The sequence below is a fragment of the Halyomorpha halys genome, unplaced genomic scaffold, assembly GCF_000696795.3.
Source record: "Halyomorpha halys isolate HHAL.00 unplaced genomic scaffold, Hhal_1.1 Scaffold988.1, whole genome shotgun sequence".
In the NCBI taxonomy this organism is placed as follows: Eukaryota; Metazoa; Arthropoda; class Insecta; order Hemiptera; family Pentatomidae; genus Halyomorpha; species Halyomorpha halys.
This window is the reverse complement of record NW_027106576.1, coordinates 117,945-128,701: the sequence shown is the minus strand read 5'-3', so window position 1 is coordinate 128,701 and position 10,757 is coordinate 117,945. Positions and strand designations below refer to the sequence as shown.

General features: G+C 28.2%; 1 long non-coding RNA gene across 1 annotated transcript; it reads right to left on the bottom strand.

Moving 5' to 3' along the window:
• Window positions 1-2,116: 2,116 nt before the first annotated feature.
• LOC106687618 (uncharacterized) lies at window positions 2,117-10,235 on the bottom strand. The gene is made up of 3 exons (XR_001344189.3): window positions 10,011-10,235; window positions 6,503-6,549; window positions 2,117-2,266 (listed from the first exon to the last, which is right to left on the bottom strand). It is a non-coding gene; the product is annotated as an uncharacterized lncRNA (long non-coding RNA).
• Window positions 10,236-10,757: the final 522 nt, after the last annotated feature.

The window sequence follows — 10,757 nt, the reverse complement described above, 5'->3', positions numbered from 1 at the left end:
GTCCAGCCTAGGTCATTAATTACTTTATGTGTATTTCATTGACTTTTAATTTGAGATCAACTTACACTTTCAACTACCATATAAACTTTATATGATAGTTGATAGTGTAAGTTGATCTCAAATTAAAAGTTTTAATCATTAATAAATTTGTGACAAATAGGGTAATTTGACTTGTAATTTATGATCTGGACGAAATAGCCTGCAAAACGTTTTTAAATAATTGGATATGAGGTGTAAATTTATATTTAATATTGTCCTTGAAGATGGCCGAATTGGCCGAAATGTTGGACTGTTAATATAATGAAGAGTGTTGAGACATAACATAGATACCATTTGAATTATTTAAAAAATAAATTCCAGTCTCAAAGAATTGAAAAGATTATATATAAACTAATAGTTTACTTAATTTTTTAATATTCTTATCATTGTCCAATTTAGATTATAACTAATTTTATTTCTTCTTTTTGTTCATTTGTTTATCATTTTCTTTGGACTTATATTTACATAATTTCAGCCCTATCTTAAATTAGGTTTTTGTATCTTATCCTGCTGTCAAAATATTTTTAGTTGTTTTTGTATCTTTTAGCCCTGATGTAGTTCTACAAAATGGAGTGAAGCGTTAACTAATAAATAGTTTTTAACTATTTTTTGTTTTCTTCGGACAACACTACATCATAATTTCAAATAATACGGCCAATAATTTGTATATAATATATCTTCAATTTGTTTATTTGAAAAGAAATAAAGTGTTCGCATTGTTAGTAATAATGCAAATAGATAAATAAGAAAATATTAAAGAATTTTGTGAATAAATAAAGGAAAAAAAAGTTATAAATAAAAACCAGAGTTGTATCCGAAAAAGACGAGACTCAACCGATCTCTACCGATTGCATTGGTATTCACTTGACTTCGTGATCTTTTTATTAAACTATTGTACGCTTGGCAGGAAGTTGATATTCGTTGTCCCCACCTCAAGAAATCCTAAAATATGAATTATTATAACAACAGGAGATTTAAAATATTTTGTTCATAATCTTTGTCTACCCTGGTCTTTAGATTTTTTTTTGAAAAGCATAAAATTTGTGATAATTTCAACACGAGCCAACCAATCCCAAACAAAATTTGGGGCTACATGTAGGGTGGAAAATAAAGGTTATGTGATGCGCGCACCATATCAATTTTTAATATTTAGGCTAGCAACCTTCTTAGGATAATCTAATTTTTTTTTCGTTATATTCTTCCCATTGACGTCAATCACAATAATGTAGATCTTTAAAAAATAACATATTTTTTTAATTATTTATATATTCAATATAAACGTAGATAATTTTTTAATTATCTACATATTTAATTCTTTTTGTACTGATCATCCTAAACATTCAATGATGAACTTTAATAATCCTGATTCATAATTAATCAAATTCAATAAACATAACTTTGCACACACATCCTTTTGGATGTACTGACCCCATTAAGAAACAACAAGTACGAAGGGGTATTATGAAAAATAATTAATTGAAAAAAAGGTAAATTTTGTGTAAGAGTAAGGAATACAAATAAGACTTCAAAATCGGTTATATTGAAACCTCCGTGGCGTATAAATTAAAACTAAAAATTGGAGAAAATATTTGGAAACTAGGCAGTAATGGGGTTATAGGTCTTTAGGGCTATATACACAAAATAACATATAAAAATTATTTACAGACGTCAAGTTTCCAACAGCTCTAAATGATATGTTCAAAACATACGCTCTACAACTTGAGTAGAAATATTTTATAGGAAGATAGATAATTAGATAAAATCAATTAATATTTATCAGTTATTTCTTTAACTTTCAAAACTTCATTTAAACATGAAGATTAAAAACTACAATGTAAGGAATGAATATTTTTTATAAGTAGTATCCAAATTTAATTTATCCATATTATAATATGATATTTAATATTATATCACCTATCCTAACATAAAATAATGCTAAGTAGTATCCAAATTTAATTTATCCATATTATAATATGATATTTAATATTATATCACCTATGCTAATATAATTTAATATATAATTAGTTCATATTTAATGTAATATAATTTAAATTAAAATTAAATAAAAAGGTCATAATTGGAATATTTATCGGGTATGTAAACTCTTAATAGCAATGTAATTTCATAAAAATGATTAAATTTTATAATAATAATTTAATACAATAATAACTGTAATAACATATATTTGTCTTTAACATGTTGTTGAAGCTGTGAATCCTGACGTTACCTAGAAAAAAAAATTGAGAATATTAGTTATCTAGAACATAGTTTGAATTTAGATGAATTTTTGTCGTATAACCTATATAATCTATAACCTATATAAAAATTAAAAGTTAAATAATCGATTTGTTAACTATTTAAAACCTTGTTTTTTGTTTGAGATTAAAAGAAATATTGTCATGCGAATTGCAGTTGATTCTTTAATTGAATAAAGCTTTTATTAATTATAGTTAACATGATTTTTACGTGGTGGTTATGAAAGGTACAAAAATAACAGAGAAAACGATTTATCTGTAATCAAAGTTTTACCTCACTTCGAAGAGATTCATCAGGGCTAATGAGACCAAGATATAACCATTGTAAAATATGATAGGACTCAAAGAAGAGAATGTTGTGTAAAAAATGATTTAAAAAAAAAGGGAGGGGGAGGAAGTAACATAGTAAACTAAATTTAGAATTTAAGAACAATTTATATCGGATACTTACTTGGTCGAATAGTTCCTGAAAACATAAATCGCCCAAAATTTAAAATAATTTCTTTATAGTTTTTTCAATTTAAGCGTAAAGTTCACTGTTTACTTAAAATAAAGAAACCTGTATGACAAAACCATTTATGAATTATTAACCAGGCGGAGTTGAGCTTTGAGCTAAATGTTCCTCTCCGCATTACTTTGTCATAAATAAAATCTTCCATAAAGACCTTAATGTTCCATACGTAACTGATCTAACACAAACCACATATTAATGCTTCCATAATAAACTCCCTAACCACCTAAAGCCACTACTTTTAAATCTTTCTTCCTCCTCAACTCCTGACAACTCTACGAATTTCAAATGTAGAAGTATTATTGTAGTGCTAGCAATGGGAAGTTTCTCTACACGCCTATCTCATATCATTATTTGATATCATATCAAAATTACTATTTGTATTTTTATGTAAATGCAGTAGTAAATATCATTAAATAATTTTTAAAAAATTATTAACCTTAATATTTCTTTGATTAATAATACTTAAATAGTATAGATGATGATAAAGCTCAATTATGTAGACAGATTCTTACGAGAAATTCAATATCCTATATGTTCCAATTAAGTCCCATAAGTATGAAAGAAATTAAAATTATTCAGTTTTTTAAATTTTATTTAGACTTCTAGTAGACTTACAACTTAAAGAAAAGATGAAAAAAAACTTTGATTCAGTTCAAAAATTAAAATACACTCCAAGAAATAGTTTTCTTTTTAAAATGTCTATGTAATTTTAATTTATTCTATAATCAGATTTATTTTAATTTTAGTCCGCAGAAAAGTATTTATTAACATTATCGGTGGCATGATGTTTGATATCCTTACAAGAAGGAATTAAACTTAATTCAAACCCATTAAAAATACATATATTATAGTGTACATGTATTAAACTTATGAAGAGTTATTAAGGAGAATGTAAGCCAATATAAAACAGCAAAATATAAAACTCTTTGAAATATACAACTGCTTTAAAATAATATGTGGTTATGAACAACAATTGAATTCGGGTCATTTACCATATGTAAATGTTTTTTTTATATTGAGTGATCACATATTACGTATTGGGTTTATTTCTCCCTGATAATATTTATGTAATTGGTAACATACATTAACATGGAATCATTTACCCTTGTAATGTATCTATTATATAGGATACTAAATAAATATTTGGTGTTAAAAAAGGTCTTAATTAAGTAACTTAAAATATTAATACATACATTATATATCATATGATAAACTATGGCGCAACTGATACAGCAACTTCAAATAGAAGGAAAGGAGAAGAAGCCCACTAACGAACCAAAAGAGGACGGTGAACCAACGACCCAGAAACATTTCTGCCTTGTCTCTTCGACAGTGGAAGGGCTTATCAACTACATTATCAGCTAACTGTCACAACATTCGTTCTATTATCGAATGCTAAATTGATGATAATTGACTTATTTTGTTATCAATTGACGTTACTAGCCAATTATTATTTAAAATAAATATTTAAATATATAGAATAGATAACCCAAACAACAAAATTAATTTAGGCTGATTTTTTTTTGGTTGACTATTTCAGAGCTACTTGCAGTACTCTTATGCTAAAACATGTTTATTGAATATTATTATTTATAAAAAGAATTCTTAGGATATTTTATTAATCCAGAAAAATTGAAATTACATTCGACAAGGCAGAAATCATGAATACGGTCCATACATTTTTCACTATTACACGCTGAATACGAAGAAGTCTTATTTTTTTGCTTTAGAAACCTTCTTCACCCAAGTTTATCTTCGATGAACCCTTTCCTCTGAGTTAGGAGGAGAGGGCATGTAGGGTGTCTTGCCACACATCCTGCCCATTGTAACTTAATTGCTTTCATTTCCAGAGCTATCGATTTTCGTTTCGAAAATTTTCTTCCTTCGTTGTTCTTCTTAAATCTTTTCCTCAAAGGTTTCCGGAAGAGATCATGTCTTAATTCCGTACATCACTACATGCTTAATAATTGAGTTGTAAATTCTTAGGTTCTGCTTTCGTGACATTTTTTCCGACCTGAGTTACTGAGAAGAAAGCTTTATCAGCACTAAGTGTTCTTTGATTGACTTAACTTAGCTGGTCGTTTATGGAAGCTAATTCGCTATGTTGGCTACTTCGCGCTATCTACATTCAAGAAAGTTAGGTTTCCTTTGGGGAAGGGTTGAAGTTTTTGAAGGAAGGTTATCTTTTGGGCTTATGTATCGTCTTACGATCGCATTATTTGTTTCTTTTCAGTTTTTTTAAGCTTATATATTCAGCTGCAGAGTTCAGTGAAAAGTCCAGCAACTTACAAACCTGTGCCTAAGACTGTTACATTAACTGCATATATGGTATATTAGTAAATTATTCCTGAGTGTATACTAAGTGGTAAACTGCACCATTCTTGTATAACCCATTGCCATTGCCGTTATTATTTTCCAAAAATAGATTCTATCAACGGAGTCGCAGGCTGTTTTAAAGTCAATGCTTAGGACATTTTCTTTGTTTATAACTTTTTTCTTAGAAGTAAAAAAAAATATAAGTATCTTTCCAGGGTAAATATATGATCCGAACTGTGTTATACCCTAAAGCTTCTTAAAACAACTGCATAATTAGAGATTTAAAAAAAATAAAAATATATACCGTTACCACCCAAGACAATGAAATTAGTGCTACTGCAACCCATGGGTCATAGGTGGAGTACTTGGTAAGGAAGTACTGTTATAACGGTTGTACAAGGTGGTGATTTGATTAGAATCACGCTCACCTACCAGATTTTTACACAACGAAGAGTTCCCGCTTAACGAGGCTGGGTAAACCCCGGAACGACATACCGAAGCAGCAGGGATGACTCATAGCTACAGTGAAACAGAAAATAATTATCACCAAAGCTTGGAGTTAGTAACAAAATACCTGATCATTGAGCTACCCACTTCCACAATTAAAAGTATAATAATCTACATATTTCAAAACTCATTCTAACAAGTATACTATACTCACTCCTGCCTGATAAGGCTCTGTCTGTTTCGGTATACAGCTTGCCATGTCACCTTCTATCACGATGAACTGGTAGCCCGGTGGGCAGAAAGAAGTTTTGTTGTATCGACCATGGCAGTGTAATGACAAAAGGATCACTCCTATTACGATCCAGACGACATGAACAATCCTAACCCACATTCTGGCAAATGTTTGCACATACGTATGCATTCATTTATATTCGGGTTAACAATAGTGGAGATAATGATAAAATATACTGGTCAGTTATTGTGCGGTTATCGCATATGTATGAATTAATTGTCAAAGGAGCTTCTTGATAAGGAGTAAATATCTTCCTTTGGTGCCCAACAGTTAGTGAACTTAACTACTGGTATCATTCTTTGTGAGGTAAACTCAATGTAATGTAATACAGGTAATAGTAATGTAAATGTTAATTCAACCAATTGTAAGATGACGTGATCCTCATATTTATTTTTTTCTTTATTTCGTAACTTCAAAAGAATATGGAAGGGATCTAAATATAAAATATATAGATGAGCGATATTTTAATCGACAGGTCTTTTATTTTTTGCAATTCCGAAAACATATAATGAGGTCATTAGAAAATCTGAAATGTTAATATAATTGATTTCATGCGTTCCATGTTTATATGGTATCGTTTTAAAGATATTTAATAAATTTCTAGAAATAAAATGTAATGATGTTTTGAATATTACTTACTTTTAGAGTATAACTCCAAGAGTGAGAGAGCAGCTCAACCTAGCGACCTGTAAAATATCAAGTCATTTATTAATTTAACTAATTGTTTTTTCTTAAATTAATTAAACACATCAATAATTTAAAAAATACATAGCACCAGATTTTAAATTAATAATAATATCCTTAATTATTTAATGCGATATAATAATGTCTCCGAACTTAAGTTCTTTTTAATTACTTCGTTTATATATTTTTGATTTTCAATATCTTGATGAACTTAATTGTTCTGGAGCCACCTGAGGCTTAAACATTTTCATGTGCAGTATCTGCTATAATGACATGTTTAAATAAAATTCTTTCTTGAATATATATATATACGCTCCATTTTTTACCTACAGGCATGTATACATGTACTAAAGGAATTTAAACCCTTTGGCAATAAGCAAACCCTCCTCCCCTCTGTGAAATTCGTGTTAATTCTAATTTTCAAATTTATTTGTATAAATATGGGAAAAAACGAAGCATTAGAACGCAAAACTTTAAAATAACTGTCAAAGTTGCCTTTTTTTGTAATAGTGTCATACCTGAAAACAGTGAAAAATACGCTTTATAATCATCTCTATTCTACCAGAAACAAAAACTCTTAAAAGATAATATATGTACTAGCATACAATAGTAGCTATAACTATACATATAATAATAGTATAGCTATTAAATAAAAAATATAGTTTGGTTTTAAACATGATTAATTATTATACACTTTAAAAAAAAATCTTTTAAAATGTGAAACCTTCACCACTAAAAAAAAAATCAACATATCGATATTGTTAAAATGATACAATAATAAGGAAATGCAGGATGCGATCAAATCTAATATTATTTTTGCTTAAAAACATGAAATATGTACATAAATAATATATCAGTCAAAAATAAAATACCTATATTGAGGCTTCATTTTTTTGTATAGGCATCCTCTAAAGTAAACAAAAATAATTAATTTTCTTAACTTTAAAAATTAAACACTAAAATGTATTGAATACAAACTAAGATTAATACATATAAACCTAAATTACAATTGTTTTATGACTGAGTAGTCTACGTAACAATAACAACCACTAGGACTAACTTGTACAAGGTTTGGTAAGAGAGAAATAGAGAAAGGTAAATGTTTTTTTATTTTCTACATTATAACCGTTCTTTTTGATAGATATTCAGTCTGTTTGGCACTTAATCTATTTTTTATTAGTGTTGTTTATTGTTAGTGTCTAATATAATAAATACATAAGACACAATAAACGACACTAATAATAAATAGATAAAAGCAAAACAGAAAAACATAGACCTGCTAGAAAGAAGGGTTAGGATATGAAAAAAAAACACCCATCTATCTTCATTTTACTCTTACGGTTTTCTGAAACTGGTCAGTGAATATCTCATGACGTGAAAACGAGAAGGTTAAGATGGGTGGGGCATGTTATTCAAAGCAATGAACAGGACGCCAATACACAACAATTAATTCCATTATAGTAGGTTTGAGACCACGTGGGAGACAAAAAAAAACCAGATGGGTAGACAGAAGCAACAAAAATACGAAAGATTTGCATGCAGTATACAAGAAAGCAGTAATCCAAAACAGGCAAGCTTGGTAAAGAATAGTCCTAGCGTCCAAAGTTCTACAAGGTATGTTAAGTAAACCAAAAAAATAGTGTTATAAAGTAGTTTATAACCATTATCTTCTTAGGAGTAGTAGTTTTCATAATATTTGCCAAAATAAATCAAAAATATGTTTATTTCTAGTTGTTTGGCAAAACTTTTGGCGTATGAAAAACTATAGGTCAGGAACCATTAAATGGTAAAGATGCAATTAGGCACTCGAACTAAAGCTAATAGACAAGAATTCTATATATGCATATGAATATGAATTTTGCATTGGGAATTTTGTGCGAATAACCAGAAACCTACATTTAGTGAAAATCCCCATGAAAAATTCTCAAGAACCTGAAAAATATATCACTTTAACAATTAAGAAAAATGTTTTGAATTTAACAATTTTTTTTATGAAAAGGATCTTCTTGTACCTATTACTATTTCTAAAAACACATTTGATATATATTAATAGGACATCTTAAATCCATTTCCAGAATTATGGCGAAATGCCTTAAAAAATCCAGTGAGAATAATTTTTAACTACCTTTCAAACAGTTCTCAAATTTGAATTCGGTAATTCACAGTCAAATATCAATAGGATAATTTTTATGTAGAATTCAATGGAAATTTTTTTTTCTACTGACCAATAGATTCGGAATTAAATGACAAAAAAGGACACAGTCTATCTATAATTCTATATTGATTTTCTTTAATTTTCTGAAAAGAATTGAAACGCCACAACAGGTCGAATTGCATTCTATACAAACTAATACGATAAATATGGTCTTCCCCTGTAAAGAAAAAAAAATATAATGAGGTGTAGATGGTTGACCGTAGGTGAATAAGTGGAGAAGATGCTCGAGGACTGTGGTCCTCCTGTGATGACTATTTTTGGAATGAGAAAAAGTAATTGTAAACTGATGTTCATATATTCTTATATTTGATTTCACATCTCATAAAAAATTGTCCTCACAAACTTTCATGGATATAATTTATATATTTTTGGAAAGAGGAAAGATAATTATAAACTAATATGTTCAAAACAATTTTCGCTACAAAACCTTGAAAATTTCATAAAAAATAAAAATTAAATAATACTTTTTACTTTGGTTAAGTATGTTATATTTATGAAATAAATTATTTCTTCCCTTCCCTATATTAAAAAAAAAATCACAATTTCGTTGATTAAATTATTAAATATCTTTTATTATTGATGTAGGGCAGGGTAACTGATTTTATTGTGCTATTTATTTGATTGTGGATATCTTCATTTGATTTAATTTAAAAAAAAAATAGTAAGTGAAAACTGATATAACTAGACAACTGTTGCTACATAAACTTATGTATTGAGAAAAAAAATTCTATTATTTGAGAGAAAACTTTAAACTTCGATACTGTAATTGGTTTAAGAGCCATTTTTGGTGAAGTAAAGTATTTTCCCCAATATAAAAAATAATTTTAGTTATTTCTAAAATTGTTAATTATCACTTAATATTGCTACAGGACAGGGCGTGGAGATAGTTTGATAGCAGTGCCGTTTTCTTATCTGTTATAGCTCTGATATAGCAATCGTCTACTATCTTTTCATAAAAAAAAAATACGGACAAATTAGATTTATGATTTTAAAGGATGATAATGAGTATGTATTTAGTTAGTATAGAGTTACATTAAAATTTTTGCCAATTTGAATTGTAAGATTTATTAGTCCCTATAAAGAAAAAATTGTACAAGGACAAAATTATAAATTATTAATCCAAAAAACTTATAACCAATTATCATTATATCATAACCAAATATTATTATATTCCGATTACTCGTATATCATAACCTCCAAAAACCATATGATTATAGGTGTATATATACTAAATATGTATGTTCTAACCTTGAAAAGCAATATTTTTACAGCAGAGAGTTATACCGCAAGGAGCCAACATTTTCCCAGCGGGACATCCGATTGGTTTTACTTGTATCATTGTCTTATTGCCGATGTCATGGGCTTTTATGTTGTCAACCGCCGCTGAAGATGGGTTAAGGAGGAAGACCAAAAACAAAAACCACCACAAGGACATTCTGCCTCCAATAATAAAAGTGGACTGGCTGTGATAAGAAATATACAGTGATGATATGTCCTTAGATACTGAGGTCGGTGTGTGAAATAGTTTTCTATATATAACCTTTCCTAACGATTTCTCATTAATTCTATCTTTATTCGCTAAAGAATAACAATATACTCATTATTCATTTATTTTCATGGAAGACTAGTAATACTTCTTATTCCGTTTATTTCGGTATTTGGGACTACTTTTCGTACATACAGTCCATTATCCTCCGTCTGTACAAAATATGAAATTACACCTTACTCATGGGATCCTCAGGTCGCATGAGTAACAATTACCTAGAATACAATCACTGTTTTTATTTAATAATTATATTCAGCTCAGAATTTTATTATTAGTTATTTTCAATATCTAATTATATAGTTTGATTCTCTTTTTCTAATTTATTTAAAATTATTGTATATATTATTTTATCATTATGTTATTTTATTTATTTATTTTTCATACAGATAGTTTGATTATGTTCATCTTGTCTATTCTTTTGTTTGTATATATTTTAAGAGAGTTTTTTA